The sequence below is a fragment of the Eleutherodactylus coqui genome, chromosome 2 (assembly GCF_035609145.1).
Source record: "Eleutherodactylus coqui strain aEleCoq1 chromosome 2, aEleCoq1.hap1, whole genome shotgun sequence".
Taxonomy (NCBI): Eukaryota; Metazoa; Chordata; class Amphibia; order Anura; family Eleutherodactylidae; genus Eleutherodactylus; species Eleutherodactylus coqui.
In genome coordinates, this window is record NC_089838.1 from 172154714 (window position 1) to 172179344 (window position 24631).

The 24631-nt window shown below is 44.4% G+C and overlaps 1 protein-coding gene across 1 annotated transcript in view; it reads left to right on the top strand.

The window, feature by feature from the left end:
• Positions 1 to 282: 282 nt before the first annotated feature.
• The window catches only part of LOC136611931 (integumentary mucin B.1-like), a 73209-nt gene continuing 48860 nt past the window's right edge, over positions 283 to 24631 (top strand). Inside the window, exons 1-3 of the mRNA XM_066591917.1 lie at positions 283 to 331; positions 5128 to 5154; positions 7383 to 7403. The gene's annotated coding sequence lies outside the window, so the exon portion shown is untranslated. The remainder of the gene's footprint in view (positions 332 to 5127; positions 5155 to 7382; positions 7404 to 24631) is intronic.

Here is a 24631-nt window from a genome sequence, read left to right on the forward strand (position 1 = left end):
TTTAAAAATAAAACTGAGAAGCTAGGCTTACTTTTTGTATTCTACTGAATTTTATATTTCATTCAGTTGCGCCTACGCCCATCACATTTTTTACTTCACTGAATCTATATTATAAACTTGAATTTACAAACTAAGCTGCATATCCTTTAAATGTGTTGAAATGGATCACTGTAAGATATGCAACAAAGATTGCCTGAATGGTGTGTTTACCCATTAAGCTTTCATTTTTTGCATTTCATTCATTAACATGTACATTTTTGGGGAATTATTATTAAAGTACTCAGTTTCATTTCAGAAGAACCAGCATCACCAACACCTACAGAGTATGCAGGTACTAGTTGAAGTCTTTTAAACTGATTAAGTATTATTTTGAAACATTTTTAATGATTTTAACCCCTTAAGGGCTCATTCAGTCGAGCATGTGCTGGTGCGTAGATATGTGCGCACAAAACTGGCGCACCCACATACGCACACAACCATGTGTAAACACAGGTCCATGCACCATTGCTTTCAATGGGGCCCCAGCTGCTGCCGGCAGTCCCATTGAAAAAAATGGTCTGCCGGCAACTCCTGCAGTGATTTTCAGGGAGGGGTTCAGGCGTGTCTAGCCGCATGGGTCTCTGCACTGTAATGAAGTTCTTTCAGCAGGCAGGGATTTTAAATCCCTGCCTGCTGAAAGGGCTGCGTCTGATTGGCTGAGCACTCAGCCAGTCACAGGCAGTGCTCAGCCATTCATTGAATTCATTGAAGAAGTACTACAGCAAAAAATGATCATACTGACTCATAGAATAAAATATCATGTCATTTTTGTTGCAGTCTTTATACTGTGGAAACTAGACCCCTCCCGTCCCACCACCAAAAAAAGAGGAATTTCAATTTTCTTTTTTTCAGCACATCATATGGTTCAATAGTACTATTGAAAAATACAACTTGTTCAACAAAAAACAAGTCTTCAAACAGCTATGTTAATGGATAAATACAAGAGCTGTAATTTTTTTAAAGTGGTGAGAAAAAAAAAAAGATCAAAAAAAGCCTGCTGCATCCTTAGGGCTCATTCAGATGAGTGTTTTACGTGCGTACAGACATCCACACAAAACTACACCTCTATTCAAACCATTGGTTCACTATAGTGTGTTCACATGTCACACTGTGATAGTGCTGTCACAGTGTTCAGTGACAAGGAGACTTCCGACGTGGAATATTGACACTCACCACTTACCTATGGTGCACGCATGTTCTATGTTTTGCAGGTACGTGCATTTGCACGCCTATAAAACACAGACATGTGAACACACTATAGGGAACCAATGGTTTGAATAGACGCGTGGTTTTGTGTGGACATCTGTATGCACGTAAACACGCTAATCTGAATGAGCACTAAGGGCGGATTCACACGACTGTGTTTTTGTGCGTACATAGGTGCGCACCCATGTACATGCAAAAACACGCGTGTATGAAGGTCCGTGCATTGCTTTCAATGGAGCTGCGGCTGCTGCCGGCGGCTCCATTGAAGGCAATGGTCTGGCTGCACCCCTGAATTGTTTTTCAGGGAAGGGCTTTAAATATAAGACCTGAAAAATAAGAATTTTAATGTAAAAAAAAAAAACGTACCTGTCTGCCGCTGCCGTGTCGCTGCGAGGATGGAGAACACATCTGCTGCATGCGGCAAATATTTTCTTTATCCCCGGGTGCAAAAAGAATTCTTTGCTGCACCTGCCACATCTGTGACAAATGCAGCTAAGGAATTCTAAATCCCCGCGGGGATGAAGAACACATCTGACGAATGTGGCAGGTGTTTTCTTCATCCCCGCGGGAAATAAAGAATTCCCTGCTGCACCTGCCACATCTGTGACAGATGCAGCAAAGGAATTCTTCATCCCTGCAGGGAATGAAGAATTCCCTACCACAGCTATCACAGATGACAGCTGCAGTAGCTGATCAAGAGAACAGGACAGGGGCGACAGGTACGTTTTTTTTTTTTACACTAAAATTGTTGTTTTTCAGGGAAGGGCTTATATTTAAAGCCCTTCCCTGAAAAACAATTACGGATTGCCGGCAGACCCCTGTCTTCAATGGAGCCACCGGAAGCAGACGCGGCTCCATTGAAGACAATGCATGCTTTCCCTATTGTGCAAGCATGTCCTATCTTTACAGGCACGGACATGTGAACACACCGTAGGGAATGCATTGCTTGTAATAAAAGCGTTTTTTTGTGCGCGCACGTCTGAAGCCACCCTAAGGATGCAGCAGGCTTTTTTTCATGTTCCTTTTTTCCTTACCACTTTTAAAAAATGATAACACTTTTATTTATCCATCAACGTAGATGTCTGAAGGCTTGTTTTTTGTTGGACAAGTTGTATTTTTCAATAGTACAATTTAACGTACCATATGATGTGCTGAAGAAAAGAAGATTGAAATTCCCCATTTTTGGTGGGGGACGGGAGGGGTCTTGTTTCCACAGTATACACACTGCAGCAAAAATGACATGATAATTTCATTCTCTGGGTCAGTACGATTATTTTTTTGCTGTAGTAGTTTTAAAAAATAAAATGTATTTGGAAAAATTATTTTCTGCTGCCATCCTCTGACTGCCATAACTTTTTTATTTTTCTTACAACATAGTTGTGCGAGGGCTCATTTTTTGAAGAATATATGACTTTTTGATTGCTTATTATCGAACTTTTTCTTGTAGACAGGGTGACTAGAAAAGTGTAGTACTGACGTGCTTTTTTTTATGACATTCACCATGCGGGGCAAATAATGTGTTAGATAGATAAGACTTTTATGGATGCATCAACATCAAATATGTTTTGGAGGTTTTTTTATTTAGCTTTTTTAGTATATATATGAGAAAAGGGGTGGTTAAACTTTAATTCTGCTTTTATTTTTTTTTCAATAATAAAACTTATTTAAACTAATTTTTACATTTTTTTAGTCCTCAACCGGGGACATGAACTTGCAATGGTTTGATTGCTCCTGCAGTATGATGTCAGTAATACCATAGTATTAGATTAGATTGTGATCGAACTACGCCACAGGCATGGCTTGATAGGCAAACTGCAATGGCAGTCCTGGGGGCTTTCAGAATGTCCTTGGCTAAACACTGATCAGGGAAATTAAATGTTGCTTTCAGAATTCAAGGCGACATTTAAAGGGTTAACAGCTGCGATCACCCACAGTGCTGATTGCAGCTGTTGCTGGTGGTGTCAGTTGTAAGAAATAGCTGGCACCTGCATCGAGTGGAGTGGGATCTATTGGATAGAAAGGTGCTTAGCTTAAGGAATATATGTATTTAGCTCTCACACATTTTCACTCAAAAACAGGAATTCGGCATGCCTCTCTGACACACGTTACTTAAACCACCGTTGTAACTAATTTTACCTAATTTTTTAGGCTCATTTTGTTTTTAGTGCTTTTAGTGTCAAGATGGCAAATAGCTAAATCACTTTCATTGCATACTTTTTTAGGCCAAGGTCAGACAAGCATGTTTGTCTGTTCGCCTATATGCAGAAAAAAAATGCACTCAACACATTTGCACAAAACGCGTGAACAGATAAAGTTTCATATGCGCCGCGCATGGACCTTTGTTCGTTCACTGGATCAGCTGTTCTTGTAGAAGCGCAGCTGCTCCATAAAGGTCCCCTCATCACTGAACCCTGTGGCAGTACTGTCACAGTGTTCAGTAATGAAGGGACACCCAGCGGTGACGAAAGAATCACCTGCCACAGCTGTCTCAGCGTCAGCTCCATTGAAAGCAATGGGATAGCATCGCCTCCTCTGCCACAGCTGTGACAGAGGCTTTTTTTTCCCCTGCTGCAGTCCCCTCATCACTGAACACTGTGATGGAACCCTCAGGGAGTCCCCTCATCCCCACGGGGACTAAGGGGTTAACAGCGGCCCATTTAGGCTGGGTTCCCATTGGGCGGAATCCTGCTGGATATCTTGTGGTTTGGCCACAGCGAAAAAACAGAAGATTTCCGCCAGGAAAGCGCTGCTTCAAAAACAGTGGCACTTAGCCACAAGTTTTGGAGCGGCTTGGCCGCATGCTTTGCTGTTGTGGCCGCCGCTCCCATAGAGAAGAGAGCGGCTGCAATTGGAAAAAAATTGACATGCTGCGGCCGGGGAATCTGCACCACAGCGCCGGCTTCTGCCAGCCTTGCCATGATGAATTGGTCATCCTGTGTGGATGAGATTTTTGACAAATCTTGTCCACATGACTGGCTAATCACAGGATTAGCGGCCGCAGCGAAATTTTGGATGGAATTTCCACAACAAATCTGCCCTGTGTAAACCCAGCCTTAAAAGGTGCTTCTGGCCAGAAGCTATTTCCTGTGCAGGAGTTTCCATTTACTCCTGCTCCCATAGGAGTCAATGTAAACTCCTACAAACTGCACAGCTATGTCCTATCTTTCTTTAGTGGCGCGCTATTTTGCGCTTCAAATTTCACACATATGAACGCTTCTATAGGAACCCATTAATTCTTTCAGAAGTGGGAATTATGCGCGCACAAAACACACGCTCGTCTGACCGAGACCTCATACAGTATTCTATTTGGATTTCACTAACAATTTTTTAAAAGAAGAATATGGTGTATATGCGGAATATGATAGATTACTCTGCGTATTCTACTGTATACTTGTTTTAATTGTATATTTTAATACTTTCTGTTATGGATAATATGGTAAACACTTTAGTAATATTTATCCTTGGAGTATGGTTGTATATGTTTGTGTGTTGAAGGAGAGGGTCTGACATTTATCTTTTAAGGGCTCATTCACATGGGTGCATGCATGTATATATAGCTATTTGGGGAATGTATGTTTTTTTTTTAGCACTTATTCACTTTTCTTTTACACTGCCTTCTGACTACATGTGTAAAATACACATTGGATACGCATGTAACATGCATATTCACTGTGATTCTTTAATGCTCCAATAGATTTTAGTGGATGATTTTAGTCCGTTATACGGACCAAAAATACGCCCATGTGAATGAGCCCTAAACCTTGGATATGCTAATATGCTTTTTTCTCTTTTATGTAACAACTTACTGTAGATACATGCTGTTTATAATTTATTTCAAACAGTGCAACTAATTTCTCACATTATGTATGTGTTTCTTTCTAGTTGATGTGGCAACTGTTTACAGTGAAGGTAAATTAAATTACAGAAAAAATTACTGAAAGTATTCCAAGTGAAGTAATTGATTTGTTTATTGTGGAAAAACTATTGTTAAAGAGGACTTGTCATGTCCTCATGTTAGTGGGGCAGACTACATGGTTTTGCAACCACAGCCCCACTGACTCTGACGATCTCTTTCTTTGGTGCTCACCTCCATTCCCGCATATGGGCTTTTCTGAGATTCAAATGTAAAAAATAGGTAAGTAGGCTTCTACTAAAATCCTCTTTTATTCTCAGGAAAAAAAACATCATGAAAGACAAATTGTCAAGGAGCTGAATGTATTTCTGCTAGTCCTGCAGCGTTTTTCAACAGCTTAGCTCTATATGTCATTGCCACATGTACGTCAGGCATCCTGTCAGTATGTGCCTGACCTGAGTGGTTCTTCACATTATTGATTATCATCATATTGATTCGGCAATGGCCTTTAGTAAGATGGTGTCCTCTGCAGAAATTTAGATGCTCCCCGTACCTCCTACACAACCATTAGGCCGGCTGCACACGAGCGTGACGGGCTCCGACGTGGAATATTCCGTGGCGAAGCCCGTCACGGCGCCCCCCAGAGACCCCATACTTACCAGCGGATCCGGAGTCTTCGCTCCCGCATGACGCTTCCCCGCCCACCGCCGCCGCGCCACATGACACGCCCACCGCGTCACATGACGCGGCCGGCGATGTCATGTGACGTGCGACATGGCGGCGGTAGGCAGGAAAGCGTTTTCACGCTATCTTCCGCTGTGTTACAGCGGGAGATAGCGTGAACAGACGGCTTCCATTGACTGCAATGGAAGCCGTCAGCGCGTACACCCGCGGCAAATAGAGCATGCCGCGGGTGAGGACGGGAGATTTCACGGTGCGGAATTCCGCACTGTGTGCCCTGAGCTATTAGGTGCAATAGAACCTAATAGCTGCGGGCAATGCAGTGGATTTTCGCCGCGAATTACGCGGTGGAAATCCGTTCGTGGGAAGGAGGCCTTATAGAAGCAAAAAAAATAAAAGGCTATGTCATTATCACAGACAGTATTTTTAAAAATAGTTTCAATGCATTCAAAATGAGAAGTACAGCAACTTTGTAAATTGTTTTCTTATTTGCTATATTTTGTATACACTGGTCCTCTACATCTAACCCCAAGTATTATAACTCCCCCAATATGATCTTCCCCCATTTATCACATATCCTCTATCTCTAATTTCTCTCCTCTCCCTCCCATATGATCTCAATCACCCCACTGTCATTTCTCCCCTACAGTATCATCTCCCCCCAAATATTATCTCACAGTATCATCTCTATCCCTTCTATTTTAACATCACTGTTATTATCTCATTCACATAGTATCATCGTTGGCTTGTTCACTTATTGTTCCATTTAAACAGCAGTTTTTAAGTCCCTGCATTCGCTTATACACAGACTGTACGATTCTTGTTTGAACGAGCCAATGATGGATTTACCTGTCTAAACAGTGTGCAAATGAGTTAGCAGTGATGTCACTCGCTCATTCAAAATAGAATCGGCTCATGTAAAAGAATCCTTAGCCACTAGTCAGCACAATATCTTCTCCACACACAGCCTGAGATGTTAGCTGTCCTTCCTCATCGCTCTCACAACTAATATGCTGTTTGCAATCAGAGAGAAGCTACTCTCAGATATTAAAGGATAGAAGTTGTGAGAGCCATGATAAGAGCTGCTGATGCTGACATCTCCTGCTGCATGTGCAGAAGATAGGATATTGACTAGTGGGTGTGACAGCTGTCTTCTATGGGGGAGCAATGATGTTGTGGTGAGGGACCATGCAGCCCTTCTGTTGGCTAGAGCTGCATCATATGAATTTGAGAAGGGTGATGTATCCTTTGCAGCCACACAAGTCATATACTACGAAAGGCTAGCTCAGTGTTGCGTGATCCTAATATTAAGTTAGTTTGATGATTTTTTTTACAAGATGAAATGCTTAGGGACAAGAATTTAGGGAAAATGTAAGACCAGGCTGCAGTGCAAGGGCACATTTTCATTGTGATAGCTCGGGTACCTACAGTTTAATTCCCCTTTCAAACTGCAGTAGTATTGGTAGTTTAAACCTTTTTTTCCCTTTACAATTACTAAACACAAAATCATTTTCTCACTTTTATCATGTTTTCAGTGATACTATTACTATTTTTCATAATTTATCTGAATACATTAATGCATGTTAATTTAATTCTATTGCAGCTCCTGTTACAAAACCTGAAGGTATTATTTCATTACCTATTTAACTTTGCTATAAACGAAGTTTCTAGGCAAAATGTATTTAAAAGTATTATCCCATAAATTATCTTCATGTCAAAAGGCTGTTAATAGCTCTTTTTAATTTGAAGTGAATCTAGCCTAAAAATATCAGTCTCATCTTTTCCTTCGCTTTTCTGGTCCTCCTTGGTGCTGCTACTGTACTATTCTGTGCTACCTGGGAAGGGTTCTGGGGACAACATTGTTTTGTGCTAGTTTTTCAGAACAAAGGAAACGTGATCCAGAGTAGTAAAGGTGTAACGATGTGACATCCACAGTATGCCTTTCCTTAGAAAACATATACTGTATAATGAAATAATACAACAAACACTCAGTGGGCATGTGCAGGGTTCATATTTGCCATCAAGATACAGAGCTGTGCAATTCTGAAAAGATGAGAATAGTCTTCTTCAATATACTGAATGCTACTGCAGAGGCTTTTCTCCTTTCCTGACAAGTGGAAAGCCTCATATTTACATTGGCTGTTCTACAGGGAACAGAGGATCACTACAAGGAGACTTGGCTTTGTAGAGAATGACTGGGCATTAGAGATGAGTGAGCACCAAAATGCTCGGGTGCTCATTGCTCGAGCTGAACTTCCCGCGATGCTCGAGAGTTCGTTTCGAGTAACGAACCCCATTGAAGTCAATGGGCGACTCGAGCATTTTTGTATATGACCTATGCTCCGCTTAGGTTTTCATTTGTGAAAATCTGGAAAACCTACGAAAGTGATGGAAACGTCACAGAAACGGATAGGGCAGGCGAGGGGCAACATGCAGGGCTGCATCTCAGGCTCCCAAGTCTCACTATTAAGCCACAAAAGTGGCAGGAGTGTGCCCCCCCCCCCTAACAATTGTTACTTAGGATGAACCCTCATTAGCAAGGCACACCTTAGCAAAGCACCACACTACCTCCAACCAAACACAATCACTGCCTGCGGGACACACCACTGCCTCTTCTCCTGGGTTACATGCTGCCCAACCCACCACACAACCCTGTGTCCTCAGCGCACACAAAAGTGTCCCTGCCCAGCTTTCAGCTGCCCTCATGCCACATGCTCGCTTCATAGCTACACCACCCTCATGTCTATTTCCAAGTGCATCTGTGATGAGGAGGAACCGGAGGCACACACTGCAGAGGGTTGGCAGGGCCAGATAGCGACCTTCTTTAAAAGGGAGGGGGGGCGATAGCCCACAATGCTGTTGAGAATCGATGAGAAATTGACGTTCCATCGTCATTGCAATCCTGGGCCACCTCCGTCAGGAGCTGCAAACGTGGTCATAAAGGGGACTCAGGTGCCAGCCCAGCACTTCTACACATCTCCACAATGCAGCAATACTCTGTGTGGGAAGTATGTGAGCGGGCCCTGGGTCTGCCACTGTCCCAGCAAACACCTTGTGTGGCCCAAGGTGCTGCGCGTGACATAGCAATGGGGAATCTACGTGTCCACACACTACTCATTGTGTTTGGGTGTCGGATACCTCATCGACAACGCAAGGGGAAAGCCACCTGCACTCTGCACCCTAACCAAGTCAGTGTCTTTGTGCCAGACAGATAAAACACCGCTATAGGAAGTCTGTGTGCACCCACAGCATGGGTGTGTCCAAGGAACCCAAAGACAGTACACATAAAGAAATCAGAGTGCCCAAGCATGGCAGAATTCACTGCGCCGAGGACATAGGCCTCTGCACAAACCCTCTGCAATCACGGGCATAGAGCGGACTCCGATGCTAGCGTAGCTGTGAACATCTCATTAGCGCTGTATCGATCCTCTTGTTTGGCCCAATGCAGTACCCCGGATAGCTGTGGTAACATGAGAGAAAATACATGTTGGCTTCAGCACACACTCCATTCCCTAGTCAGTCTGGTTTTTTTTTTAAAGTGCCAGGCAGGTACAACACTGCTATGGGAAGTCCGTGTGCACCCACAGCATAGGTGGGTCCCAGAAACCCAGAGAAGGTACATAAAGAAATCCCATTGCAGTGCCCCGCATAGCTGTGGTAACGTGAGAGAAAATACATGTTGGCTTCGGCCCACACTCCATGCCCTAGTCAGTCTGTTTTTTTGGGGGGGGCCAGATAGGTAGAACACTGCGATGGGAAGACTTAGTGCACTGATAGTATACACAGACCCCTATAATATTCCTGTAGCAAAGGTATAAGCTGAACCCAATAACCGTTATGTGGCAGAAGTCTAGGCAGACCCCAGTAACATTTCTGTAGTAACAGTATAGACAGACCCTAGTAACATTTCATTACCAGAAGTATAGGCAAACCCCAGTAACATTTCATTACCAGAAGTATAGGCAAACCCCAGTAACATTTCATTACCAGAAGTATAGGCAGACCCCTGTAACATTTCTGTAGCAGAAGTATAGGCAGACCCCTGTAACATTTTAGTAGCAGAAGTATACGCAGACCCCCTAGTAACATTTATGTAGCAGCAGTATTGGCAGACCCCTGTAACATTTATGTAGCAGCAGTATAGGCAGACCCCTGTAACATTTCTGTAGCAGAAGTATAGGCAGACCCCTGTAACATTTCTGTAGCAGAAGCATAGGCAGACCCCAGTAACATTTCTGTAGTAACACTATAGACAGACCCCAGTAACATTTATGTAGCAGCAGTATAGGCAGACCCCTGTAACATTTATGTAGCAGCAGTATAGGCAGACCCCTGTAACATTTCAGTAGCAGCAGTATAGGCGGACCCCAGTACCATTTCTGTAGAAGTATAGGCAGACCCCAGTAAAATTTCTGTAGCAGCAGTATAGGCAGACCCCTGTAACATTCTTGTAGCAGCAGTATAGGCAGACCCCTGTAACATTTCAGTAGCAGCAGTATAGGCAGACCCCTGTAACATTTCTGTAGACGTATAGGCAACCCCAGTAACATTTATCTAGAAACAGTATAGGCAGGACCCTGTAACATTTACGTGGCAGAAGTATAGGCAGACCCCTGTAACATTTCAGTGGCAGCAGTATAGGCAGACCCCTGTAACATTCTTGTAGCAGCAGTATTGGCAGACCACAGTAACATTCTTGTAGCAGCAGTATTGGCAGACCCCAGTAACATTCTTGTAGCAGCAGTATAGGCAGACCCCAGTAACATTCTTGTAGCAGCAGTATAGGCAGACCCCAGTAACATTCTTGTAGCAGCAGTATAGGCAGACCCCTGTAACATTTCAGTAGCAGCAGTATAGGCGGACCCCAGTACCATTTCTGTAGAAGTATAGGCAGACCCCAGTAAAATTTCTGTAGCAGCAGTATAGGCAGACCCCTGTAACATTCTTGTAGCAGCAGTATAGGCAGACCCCTGTAACATTTCAGTAGCAGCAGTATAGGCAGACCCCTGTAACATTTCAGTAGCAGCAGTATAGGCAGACCCCTGTAACATTTCTGTAGACGTATAGGCAACCCCAGTAACATTTATCTAGAAACAGTATAGGCAGAACCCTGTAACATTTACGTGGCAGAAGTATAGGCAGACCCCTGTAACATTTCAGTGGCAGCAGTATAGGCAGACCCCTGTAACATTCTTGTAGCAGCAGTATTGGCAGACCCCAGTAACATTCTTGTAGCAGCAGTATAGGCAGACTCCAGTAACATTCTTGTAGCAGCAGTATAGGCAGACCCCAGTAACATTCTTGTAGCAGCAGTATAGGCAGACCCCAGTAACATTCTTGTAGCAGCAGTATAGGCAGACCCCAGTAACATTCTTGTAGCAGCAGTATAGGCAGACCCCAGTAACATTCTTGTAGCAGCAGTATAGGCAGACCCCAGTAACATTCTTGTAGCAGCAGTATAGGCAGACCCCAGTAACATTCTTGTAGCAGCAGTATAGGCAGACCCCTGTAACATTCTTGTAGCAGAAGTATAGGCAGACCCCAGTAGCATGCTTGTGGCAGCAGTATTAGAAGACCCCAGTAACATTTATGTGGCAGAAGTTAAGGCAAATCCTTCTAACATTTAAGTGGCAGCAGTATAGGCAGACCCTAGTAACATCCTTGTGGCAGCAGTATAGGCAGACCGTAGTAACATCCTTGTGGCAGCAGTATAGGCAGACCCCTGTAACATTTACGTGGCACAAGTATAGGCAGACCCCTGAAACATTTACGTGGCAGAAGTATAGGCAGACCCCTGTAACATTTTTGTAGCAGTAGTATAGGCAGACCTCTGTAACATTTCAGTGGCAGCAGTATAGCCATCCCCCCATAAATTTCTAGTAGCAGAAGTATAGGCAAGCAGACCCCTGTAAAATTTCTGTAGTAATAGTATAGGCAAACTTCTGAAACATTGGTGTACCATGAGAGTAGGCGAAGGCCGGAAAAATTAGTTGGATAAGAGTTTAGGCGTGGGCCTGAAAAATAAGTGTACGAAGAGTACAAGTGTACCTCTGAAAAACTTATCAACCAAGAGGGCAAGTGAAACCCATAAATATTTTTTGAAAGATACAGTTCACTGTTGCTTAATTTGTAACACAGCCTGTAGGCAGCCCTGTTGAAAAAATTGGTTCATGTTAAAGTATCAATACTTTTGAAACTTTTAAAAATTGTAAAAACATTGGTAGATGTAGATGAGCCTTTTGGGCCGCAGAAAATTTGGCCGTTCAGCGCGATGACATGTTGTTTCTGGAGGAGGAGTAGCAGGAGGAGGACTAATGTCAGAGACAGATTGACAAAGCTAAATGCCCCGTTTTCCTGGTGATACAAAAGAGTGCTTTTATCTGAGGTTGCAGCGAAAAGAATCTTTAGGTTCCGCTGCTCTCTGCCAGTGGAGAAGAGAAGTCTGGGAAAATCCAGGCTTTGTTCATCTTTATGAGTGCAAGCATGTCGGCACTGTCAATTGACAGGAGGGTATGCTTATCCGTGATGATTCCCCCAGCTGCACTAAACAACCTCTCTGACAAGACGCTAGCGGCAGGGCAAGCAAGCACCTCCAGGGCATACAGCTTAAGTTCGTGCCACGTGTCCAGCTTCGACACCCAGTAGTTGTATGGAGCAGAGGCATCACGAAGGACGGTGGTACAATCGGCTACGTACTCCCTCACCATCTTTTTACAGTGCTCCCTCCGACTCAGCCTTGACTGGGGAGTGGTGATGCAGTCATGCTGGGGAGCCATAAAGCTGTCATAGGCCTTGGAGAGTGTTCCCCTGCCTGCGCTGAACATGCTGTCTGATCTCCGCGCCTCCCCTGCCACTTGGCCCTTGGAACTGCGCATGCTGCCACTAGCGCTGTCAGATGGGAAGTTTACCATCAGTTTGTCCACCAGGGCCCTGTGGTATTGCATCACTCTTTAATCCCTTTCCTCTTTGGGAATGAGAGTGGAAAGGTTCTCCTTATACCGTGGGTCGAGCAGGGTGTACACCCAGTAATCCGTAGTGGCCAGAATGCGTCTAAAGTGAGGGTCATAAGAAAGGCAGCCTAACATGAAGTCAGCCATGTGTGCCAGGGTACCAGTACGCAACACATAGCTGTCCTCACTAGGAAGATCACTTTCAGGATCCTCCTCCTCCACAGCCCATACACACTGAACAGATGAGAGGCAAGCAGCATGGGCACCCTCAGCAGTGGACCCAGTTGTCTCTTCCCCCTCCTCCTCCTCCTCCAAAACGCGCTGAGATATACACATCAGGGTGCTCTGAATATCAAGCGACATACTCTCTTCTCCCGTCTCCTGTTCTGACCGCAAAGTGTCAGCCTTTATGCTTTGCAGCGAACTTCTCAGCAGGCATAGCAGAGGAATGGTGACGCTAGTGATTGCAGCATCGCTGCTCACCATCTGGGTAGACTCCTCAAAGTTTCCGAGGACCTGGCAGATGTCTGCCATCCAGGCCCACTCCTCTGTAAAGAATTCGGGAGGCTGACTACCACTACGCCGCTCATGTTGGAGTTGGTATTCCACTATTGCTCTACGCTGCTCATACAGCCTGGCCAACATGTGGAGCGTAGAATTCCACCGTGTGGGCACGTCGTACAGCAGTCGGTGCTATGGCAGATTAAACCAATGTTGCAGGGTCCGCAGGGTGGCAGCGTTCGTGGTGGACTTGCGGAAATGTGCGCAGACGCGGCGCACCTTGCCGAGCAGGTCAGATAAGTGCAGGTAGTTTTTCAGAAACCGCTGAACCACCAGATTGAAAACGTGGGCCAGGCATGGCACATGTGTGAGGCTGCCGAGCTGCAGAGCCGCTACCAGGTTACGGCCATTGTCACACACGACCATGCCCGGTTGGAGGCTCATCGGCGAAAGCCAAAGGTCGGTCTGTCAGACCCTGCAACAGCTCGGGGGCCATGTGCCTCTTGTCACCTCGGCTGAGTAGTTTCAGCACGGCCTGCTGACGCTTGCCCACCGCTGTGCTGCCGCGCCACTCTGACTGCTGGCGACGTGCTGCTCACACTTCTTAATTGAGAGGTAGAGGTTGCGGAGGAGGGGGAGGGTTTAGAGGAGGTGGCATAGATCGCCGCAGATTCCAGAACCGAGGAAGGACCCGCTTTTCTGGGTGTGGGTAGGATGTGTGTGGTCCCAGGCTCTGACTCAGGCCCAGCCTCCACCAAGTTCACCCAATGTGCCATCAGGGAGATATAGTGGCCCTGCCTGCCAGTACTTGTCCACGTGTCCGTGGTTAAGTGGACCTTCCCAGTAACCGCGTTGGTGAGGGCACAATTGATGTTGCGGGGGACGTGCTGATGTAGGGCTGGGACGGCACACCGGGAAAAATAGTGGCGACTGGCGACCGAGTAGCGTGGTACCGCTGCCGCCTTCATGTTTTTGAAAGCCTCCGTTTCCACCAGCCTGTATGGCAGCATCTCTAGGCTGCTCAATTTGGCAATGTGCACGTTTAAAGCTTGAGCGTGTGGGTGCGTGGCGGCGTATTTGCGCTTGGGCTCCAACTCTTGCGCTAGTGACAGCTGGATGCTGCACTAAGAGACATTGCTGGATGGGGTTGAGGACAGCTGAGGTGAGGGTGTGGGTGCAGGCCAGGAGGAGCTCGTGCCTGTGTCCTTAGAGGGGGGTTGGATCTGAGTGGCAGGTTGGGGAACAGGGGGAGAGGCAGTGGTGTGACCCGGAGGCGTTGAATGGCCTTTGTCCCACCTTGTGGGGTGCTTGGCCATCATATGCCTGCGCATGCTGGTGGTGGTGGCTCCCTGGCTAATCTTGGCGCGACACAGGTTGCACACTACTGTTCGTCGGTTGTCCGCGCTCTCACTGAAAAACATCCACACCTTTGAACACCTAGGCCTCTGCACGGTGGCTTGGCGTGAGGGGTTGCTTTGGGAAACAGTTGGTAGATTCTTCGTTCTGGTCCTGCCTCTACCCCTGGACACCCCATTGCCTCTTCCAACCTGTCCTGCTACTACACTTGCCTCCCCCTCTGAAGACCTGTCCTCAGTTGGCTTAGCAAACCAGGTGGGGTCAGTCACCTCATCGTCCAGCGGCTCTTCCTCCGAATCCTCTGTGCGCTCCTCCCTCGGACTTACTGCCCTTACTACTACCTCACTGATAGACAACTGTGTCTCATCATCATCATTCTCCTCACCCACTGAAAGCTCTTGAGACAGTTGCCGTAAGACCCCCAGCCTCATCACCCGGACCCCGGGAACTTTCCAAAGCTTGTGCATCGGTCACGACAAACTCCTCAGGTGAGAGGAACCATTTTTTCCCAATCAAGGCAGGGGCCCGAGAACGGTCCTGGGAGTCTGTCTGCTCATCAGAATGTGTCATTTTCATGGATTGAGGAGGCTGGGAGGAAGGAGGAGCAGCAGCGAGAGGATTCAGAGTTGCAGCAGTGGACGGCGTAGAAGACTGTGTGATCGATACATTGCTGGATGCATTTTCTGCCATCCACGACAGGACCTGCTCACACTGCTCTGTTTGTAATAAAGGTCTACCACGTGGACCCAAAAATTGTGATATGAAGCTGGGTACCCCAGAAACTTGCCTCTCTCCTAATCCTGCAGGAGCCGGCTGCGATTCACCTGGACCAGGAACCCGGCCTGTGCCCACACCCTCACTTGGACCTCCTCGCCGACGTCCATGTCCTCTAGCCCTACCCCTACCCCTCAGCATAGTGGATTACGAATAGAGCAGACACAGAGCGGTGTAAATAATTATGGAATTATTTGCTTACACTTTCACGCTGACAGCGGTATTGTAACGCTAACTCCAGGCAGAAACAAAGAATACGGAAGGCTGCAAACAGGCCTAGCTGTGCAATACTGATGCACTGCAACTCCCACCAGACACCCAGTAAATTTCAGACGGTCAGCTGTAGCCCAACGATGGAGTTTTTTTTTCCTTTTTGAAAAAGAATACAGGCTATATAGAGTGTATATGACTTTCCCTGTATCAGTGACTGTGGCCGTACGCTGTGCGTGAAGTTCACGGCAGACACAGACCGGTGTAGGAAATTATGGAATTATTAGCGGACAGTTAGAGGCAGACAGCGGTATGGTAACGCTAACTCCAGGCAGAAACAAAGAATAAGGAAGGCTGCAAACAGGCCTAGCCGTGCAATAGTGATGTAGTACAACTCCCACCAGACACCCAGTAAATTTCAGACGGTCAGAGGTAGCCGTAAGAAGGAGCTTTTATTTAAAATTTTTTTTTTTAAAGAATACAGGCTATATAGCGTGTATATGACTTTCCCTCTATCAGTGCCTGTGGACGTACACTGTGCGTGAAGTTGATGGCAGACACAGACCGGTGTAAAAAATTATGGAATTATTGGCGTACAGTCGGAGGCTGGCAACGGTAATGTAACGCTAACTTCAGGCAGAAACAAAGAATACGGAAGGCTGCAAACAGGCCTAGCCGTGCAATAGTAATGCAGTACAACTCCCAGCAGCCACGCAGTAAATTTCAGACGGTCAGAGGTTGTCGTAAGAAGGAGCTTTTATTTAAAATTTTCTTGAAAAAGAATACAGGCTATATAGCATGTATATGACTTTCCCTCTATCAGTGCCTGTGGCCGTACGTTGTGCGTGAAGTTGACGGCAGACACAGACCGGTGTAAAAAATTATGGAATTATTGGCGTACAGTCGGAGGCTGACAGTGGTAATGTAGCGCAAACTGCAGCCAGAAAAAAATTATACACGAGGCTGCAAAAAGGTCTGGCTCTGCAATAGTGATGTACTACAACTCCCAGCAGCCACGCAGTAAAATGCAGACAGTCACAGGTAGCCGTAAGGAGCTTTTTAAAAAAAATTTGGGAATAAGAATACAGGCTATATAGCGTGTATATGACTTTCCCTCTATAAGCAGCTGTGGCCGTACGCTGTGCGTGAAGTGACGGCGGACACAGACTGGTGTAAAAAATTAGAGAATTATTGGCGTCCAGTGGGAGGCTGACAGAGGTAATGTAACGCAAACTGCAGCCAGAAAAAAGTTATACGGAAGGCTGCAAACAGGCCTAGCTGTGCAAAAGTGAAGCACTACAACTCCCAGCAGCCACGCAGTAAAATGCAAACGGTCACAAGTAGCCCTAAGGAGGACCGTTGGGGCTCTTGTAGACAGGATTCTACACTACCACTGTCCCTGTCTAACCAGCGCTGTCCCTATACTCTGTATAATTGACTGCAGACTGAGAACGTTATAGATGTAATAGCCTGCACAGCCCGAGATGACAAAAAACAATTTCGCACACGGTCAGATGTGGCCCTAAGAAGGACCATTGGGGTTCTTGTAGACTGGATCCTACACTAACACTTTCCCTATGTCGTCAGCGGCACTATCCCTGATCTCTGCCAGCGTGTGTCTGAGGTGAGCTGCGGGCGGGACCGCTTTAAGTACTCGGCGGTCACTTGATCTCACCAGCCACTCACTGCAGGCGGGTGGGATAGAGCTGGAACGTCACAGGAGGAAGTTGTAATGCCTTCCTTGCATTTCTTTTGGCCAGAAAATGGTGCTAAACATGCAGGGAAGGAAATGGAATTGACTCGAATACCGCGTGGTGCTCGTCTCGAGTAACGAGCATCTCGAACACCCTAATGCTCGAACGAGCATCAAGCTTGAACGAGTGTGCTCGCTCATCTCTACTGGGCATCTATGTCCACCAGTACTCAGCTGATTAAGTGGACATGCACATAGTATAAATTTTGATCACCAGGTGGCACCATATTGTATAAATGTATGTCAAAACTCTTCAGTGGATTGTTTTTTAAAAACCTGTACTGTATGTATATGAAAAGCTTTGTTTCTTATGATTTATAAAATGAATATAACAGTAATGTGCCAAAAGTCTTGGGATAGCAGTATGTAAATTGAATTATGAAGTGATGTTACCTCAGGGAATGGCTTGGAGATACCCACGCCTGTATAAGTTGTGAGGTATTCGCTTGTGAGGAATGTTGAACACTGTCCAGTGTGCTCATGGCAAGGCAGTGTGAATTTGTGGAGTAAGAATGAGGAATAATAGTGGGTGCCTGATGGATGGCACATTCTTTTTTCAAAGTTGTGTGGGCATTTAACATTACTCAATCCACAGTGTCATGTGTGTATCAAGAAAACATCATTGAAGGCATTACAGGCCATAGTGAACAGCACAGTAGCTGCCAACAGGTGCTTAACCCCTTAACGACCAAGGACATAAGGGTACGTCCTGGAGCGTCAGGGTATGTATTAAGAGAGGTCAAGGAGCAACCTCTCTTTATACAACGCTGGAGTTTTATTACAGCTGACTCCCGCGGGCAATAGCTGCAATTGGCCGTGCAGCGGATCGCTACTATTAACCCTTTAAATGACGCTGTCAATTCTGACAGCGGCATTTAAATCCCCTGAACAATGTTCAGGGGATCCGTATGTCCATCTTGCGGTGAGCATTACGTCATACTGCAGGAGCGATCAGAGCATCGCATGTTGTAGTCCCCCAGGGGGCTTAAAAGAAAAGTGAAAATAAGAGCAATAAAGTTTTATTAATTGTTAAAAAAAGGTAATAAAAGTTTTGATCACCCCCCCTTTTACCAACGCTGCTGCTGCCGGCCGCATTGAAAACAATGGGTGATATTGCTCATTCTTCTTTGTGATGTGAGGTTAGAGTGAAAACATCCCTAATGAGAATGAAACCATTGAAAATCAATGGTTTCATTATCATGCATTTTCACTCTCGCTTCGCAGGGAAGTCGTATTGCCAGTGGGTAAGAGCCCTTACAGTGAAAGTGCCAGTTTTGTTGTTCATTAAAATTTCGGAAAAATGTATTTCACTTGAAAGTCTATAAGTAAATATGCAAGAAAAAGTAAACGCTCTTGGTATTCCCTGGATTTTTGCATTGGTCACAATAAAAAACGTGATCTGATTGTTATCTAACTCACAATTATCGACAAGCACAATCTAACTAAACTAATAACACAAAAACAGTTATACTATTAATGTCTTTTGTTTAAACACACTAAGTAAATCTCCACAGTGCAGGGAGTAAGGACTAATGCCCACGGACGGATTTATGTCGCGTTCCCTGCAGCGTAAATCTGTGGTTGAGTAACGCAGCTATTAGGTTCTATTGAACCTCATAGCTCAGTCCTCACATGCAGAATTCTGCTCCGGGAAAAGTAATTGCGGCATGTTCTATTTTACCGCGTTTTTCTGTGGCGGGAGGTATCCATTAATATAGTATTAATGGAGACCGCAGAAAAAAAACCCCAAAAGGCGCGTTTTTTTCATGATAGCCAGCAGGGATTTTTTTTGTTTATCCCCGCGGAATTTCGCGGCATTAAACCACCGGAGTATCCTGCTCTGTCCGTAGGCATGAGTCCTAAAAGTAAGGGACCCTTTTCACTGACTGATAATCGCAGGAATCAGAATCGTTCAGTGTAAATGCTGGTAGCTATTAAAGGATGAATGATAATTTGTTGTTCTGTTTCTGCAGACATAAATAATCAAATGACAATCAGCCTGTTTAAACAGGCCATCTTTGATTCATGGATGCCGGTCTTTTTACAGTGAATGAAGGTTGGCGGAGTGATTTCTGGCCTGCTTTGCCGCTTTTCACCAACTGATTATCACTGGAATAACTGTCAGGTGCCGAAGTGCCCATGTAAAAAGACCCTAAGGCCTCATGTCCACGGGGAAAATCGGGCCCGCTACGGATTCTACATGTAGAATCTGCAGCGGGTCCCTCCTGCCCCGCGGACATGAGCGCTGAAAATAAGAATAAATGACAATAAACTCACCTCCCATCCGCTCCGTTTCTTCTCTTCGCGGCGGCGTCATCTTCTCTCGTCGCGGCCGGATCTTCATTCTTCGGCTCGGCGGATGTGCACGATGACGTCGGTGACGTGCCCCGCGCATGCGCCGGGCCGAAGCAAAATGATCCGGCCGCGGCTGAGAGAGGATGGCGCGGCGCCGAAGAGAAGAACCGGAGCGGGTAAGTAAAATGTGATTTTTGTGTCCCGCGGATCCGGACGGCTTCCATAGGCTTCAATAGAAGCCCGCGGGAGCCGTCCCCGCGGGAGACCCGCATGAAAATGGAGCATGGTCCAGATTTTTTCATGCTCCATTTTTTTTAAAATCACTTTTATTGACGATCCGCGGGTATTTATCTACCCGCGGGTGGTCAATGCATCCCTATGGGATGCGGATCCGCGCGCGGGAGAAGAGTTAAAATCCGCTGCGGATTTTAATTCTTCTTTTCCCCGTGGACATGAGCCCTAAGTGAATCTCTGTCTTAATTTTTACAAGAGCAAATTGACAAAGGATTTCAGTACAGTAAATTTATCATTTAAAAATGAATTAGGTATGAAGGAATCAGAGTTGGAGGTTTGGCTTACTAACTCCACAGCCCTAATAGTGAATGGTCAAGCTCTATTGTGTTAATTCCAAATCCTGGCAGTACTATACAGTCCGCAGTGACTTTAAAAAGTTGAATTGTTGTCTAAATTTGATGCATATCCCATACTACAAGTTGACAAACTGATAGACCAGCTTGGTATATCACAACACTAAAGTGAAGATAACATTTTCTATACTGACTGGTATGTTTCAGTATGTGAACATGCCATTTGCACTTCATGAAGCCCCTGCAACCTTCTAAAAATTAATGAACAGAATCTTAAGACGAAAGTAAAACTGTATCCAGCAGCACAGCAGAGAAAAGCCCAAACTTTTGGGGAGCCGTAAGAATGCACGCTCTGAAATAGATCCCGAATTTAGGGATCCTCCAAGAAAGTATGAAAAACGGACCACAGAGCAGCACACAGGAATTTTCATAAAAAAATATTCAGCATCAAATGATGCCTCCTTTATTTCTTCTGCATATAAAAAGCGATGTTTAAGCCATGACACGTTCTTTATCAAGCATATCAACCTGTTTAGACTGCATAATTCTTGCTAAGAATTGTACAGTTTTCATTTACTTATTATTCAGTGTTTCACATTCCTAAGTGTGTCAATTAGTGTTCAAACTACTCACCAAGTGAACGAGCCAGCAATGATTTTTATGCTGGCTGAAACTGAAAGGCATGTTTCGCATTCATCGTTCAGTTGTTGTCCTGTGTTTAAATGATTATTGTTCAGTTCAGCTTGTTTAAACGATTATCTGAATGATATTTATTCCATCTAAACACAGCATTAAAGGCCATTTACACGGGACTATTATCGTTCAGAATTGTTCAAATTCCCGCAGAAATTTGAATAATAGTGTCCCGTGTAAATTCACACAGAAACTGAATGAAAATTGTTCAGTTTCTGCACGCAGAAAACTGAATGATTAGCTGTTCAGTGTAAACAGCAGTTGTCACTTCTGAATGACTGTCTGTTTAAAGTGAATTGAGGTGGGCAGGGGGAGAGCGCTCCCCGGATGCCCCGCCTCCCAGCTGGCAGTGCTTTTTAGTGATGCTAGCGATACTCTCCTCTGTAACAGCACAGGAGCAAGCATCACTGGGACATGCTATCAGACATCATTTGCCTGACAGTTTGTTTTATCTAAATAGGCCCTTAAGACCCCTTTACATGCAAAGATAATCTTTCAAATGACTAAAAGGTTGAAAGATTTAGCGATGTATTTGCATAAAGTACTAATGGCCTTATTATCTTCATGTTAATGGCCATCAATGGCTATTAACACTTTATCATCTTCATTTGCATGTAAAAAGACCTGCACTAGTTCTTTTCAGAGCCCAGTGTGTGTTTAAACACACGCCCAGCTGTGCAAACAGCTGCATTGTTCTGCTCATGATGGCAGATTACATTGTTATCTCCTGGCTACCGTGGAGATAACAGCATGCAGTCTATTGAGAGATAAATGTTTTTGCTTTATCTCTCAGTAGCTAAATGATGGATTTTAAGTTAACTTTAAATCCACCATTCAAATGAAAAGTGCACAATGCCTGCATTTACATGTAACAATTATCACTCATTTTTGGACGTTTGAACGAATTTTAAAACAATTGTTAGTTGTAAATGGGCCTTCACAGTCTTTATCCAGACTGAATGGCTGATAATAGTGAGCAAAGTATTGATTGCCTATAATTTCCTGTTTTATGAAGATAATAGAGATCAGGTTAGTGACTATAAAAAAGTAGGGAGGTTAGTAATACATATACACAAGGTATGCATTGCAGATTTATTATATGGGAATTTTTTTTACTTTAGAAGATATTAGTATCGATGCTGATTCTCCATTACAGGTTCTTGTAATACATTTTCAGTATCGGTCACCGAGGATCAGAAAACAATTTCTCTCTTGATCACATCTGTTTCTTTAACTAATAAAAATGTATTACAAGAACCTAGTAATGGAGAACTGTTCTCTTCCATTCCTCTTTGGCAGATTCTCCACCGAATTTTTTAGAATTCAGTCCAACCACTCCTCATCCTCCCTATATACTTCAGACTGTAAACTACTTCCTCCACTAGAATCCAGCACTCCTCACCCTCCACTTATACTTCAAACTGTAGATTCCCTTCTTCCTCCATTAGAACCCAACACTCCCCAAATTACCAACTCCAATCATCTATTAGGAGCTCAGTCCAAGATTTTTCAGTTCTATCAACCTCTCTCCCACCTACCCACTTCCAATTATAAAACAATTTCCAAGAAGAAAGGACAAAAGAGGAAGTAAACCTTTCCACATTAAAAAATCCTAATAATTTGCAAGACAAAGAAAAAAAGATTCTCAGAAGCTCAGACCATGGGTATTTTCATATCATATCCTCCCAAGAAAAGAAACCAAAATTTTTAGCTAAAGATTTATCTTTTTGTCCATCTAATAAACCTTTACGAACTATTTGTGAACTTAAACCGTTAAGTTAAGAAATTACACTTACATTGACATGAAAGTAGATAATGAACAAGTTACTTTCATGCTGGAATATCCCATTATAACTGGTTAAAAACCACCCAGTAAGTTTTATCCCATAGAAAGTAAGGGAAGCTATATACAGACTTTTTATCGGTGTTCTTTAAGATTGTTCATCTATGTGTAAAACAAATGTTAGCCCGCCATCAAACTTAAATAAACATCAACATATCATCATAGAAAATCTAGCTCACAATGATAATAGTATTATAAAAAGGGCAGATAAGGGAGGGGAATAGTGATTGTGGACCAAGAATGTTATGCTTGTGAATCTTCAAGAATATTAAATGACCCAAGATACTATAAAAAAAATTAGAGCAAGATCCCACTGAAAGGATCTCTGTATCACATTATAACTTGATAGAAAAAGCTCTGAGTATGAATTGTCTAACAAAAAAAGAAAGGGATTTTATATGTATTCAGAAACCTGAAATCCCATATTTTTATTTCTTCCCAAATATCCACAAAAACATTCTTGAACCTCCAGGTCAGCCTATAATATATGGGATAGGCTAGAAAACAAGCACTCTATCCCAATACATAGATACGCATCTTTAAAGGTACATCATACATCCCCCTTCTTATGTAAGAGACACGGAACACATTCTTTTTCTAATTTATCAAGTAACTTGAAATATAACTGTCATGTTCTTGTGAGCAACTAAGCACTGGACCCACACGAACGTGACCCGTAAACATGGGTTAAGGGACAACTAGCCCTATACTGCTGGGAGGATGACATGGCCCTACCTAACAAAGCAAAGTGATCGCCTCTATGAAGGCAGCCCCACGCTAGAACCTCAGCCCTGCTCTCCCTGAAGGGGGTGGACTCTCACAACCAGCAGAACTTACAAAATGCACAAACTCACCACACAAACCTTGCACTCTACAGCAGATGGAACAGCTGAATATAAAAAGCAAGGAATTAGTTTGTGCATTGGCCAATCATATTTAAGCTGCAAAGCCACGGCAAGGCTCCTCGTGTCTTGCAGCCCCTTCTCTAGCAAGACACTAAAACACACAGAGATGACACTGCAGACACACACTATGTACACAGAACAGGACTGCTCACACCACATTTCTGGCCACTTGCACAGACATACAACACAAGTTAATGTTCACACCAGACTACAGCAGGTAGTGCATACAACACTGACTCCACCCAGAGCTCACATGCACTCAGATGAAACTCCACAGCAAGTCTAAAGTGTCCTTATACCAGGGGGATAGACAGTACTCCACCATGCTTACATGGGAAACTGAGTCAGACATCAGCCATCTGACACACAAACAAGACAGAAGACGTTTGGAAGCCGCACCTGACAGGGGAAGGGAAGAGGGAGTCTGCAAATGATACAGACATGGACTACAGATGTCCAAACCATCTTTGGGAAGCAGAGAGACACTAACAGACCTACATGCAAACACAATTCTGAGTGGGAACAAGACAGTGATATCCAAGCAATACAAAGACCAGCATCAACTACTGAGAAATGCTGGTCTTTATATTCTGCAGACTAAAAGGGATTGGCCGCTGGAAAATACCATACCCAGCCAGCTCAAAAGTAGCCCCAACCTGTGAAGGTGTGCTCCTGGAACCCAGTAGTACAACATATCCCAGCAGCACAACCTGACAATAACTTATGTATGGTGTACCCTAGTTTTGAGTTCATTATATTCTAACATCTTACAACACCTAAGTCTCAAAGCAGTGGAATATGTTTTAGAGGGAGACCCATCAATGCCTATTCAGCAAAAGAATTTTATTATAGATGCTGACCAGTTTATTTTAAACAACAATTATTTTACTTCCAATAAGAAGCTTTATCAGCAAACAAGTGGAACCACCATGGGCACGAAATTTGCCCCGAGTTATGCCAACTTGTTTACGGGTTTGTTTGAAAA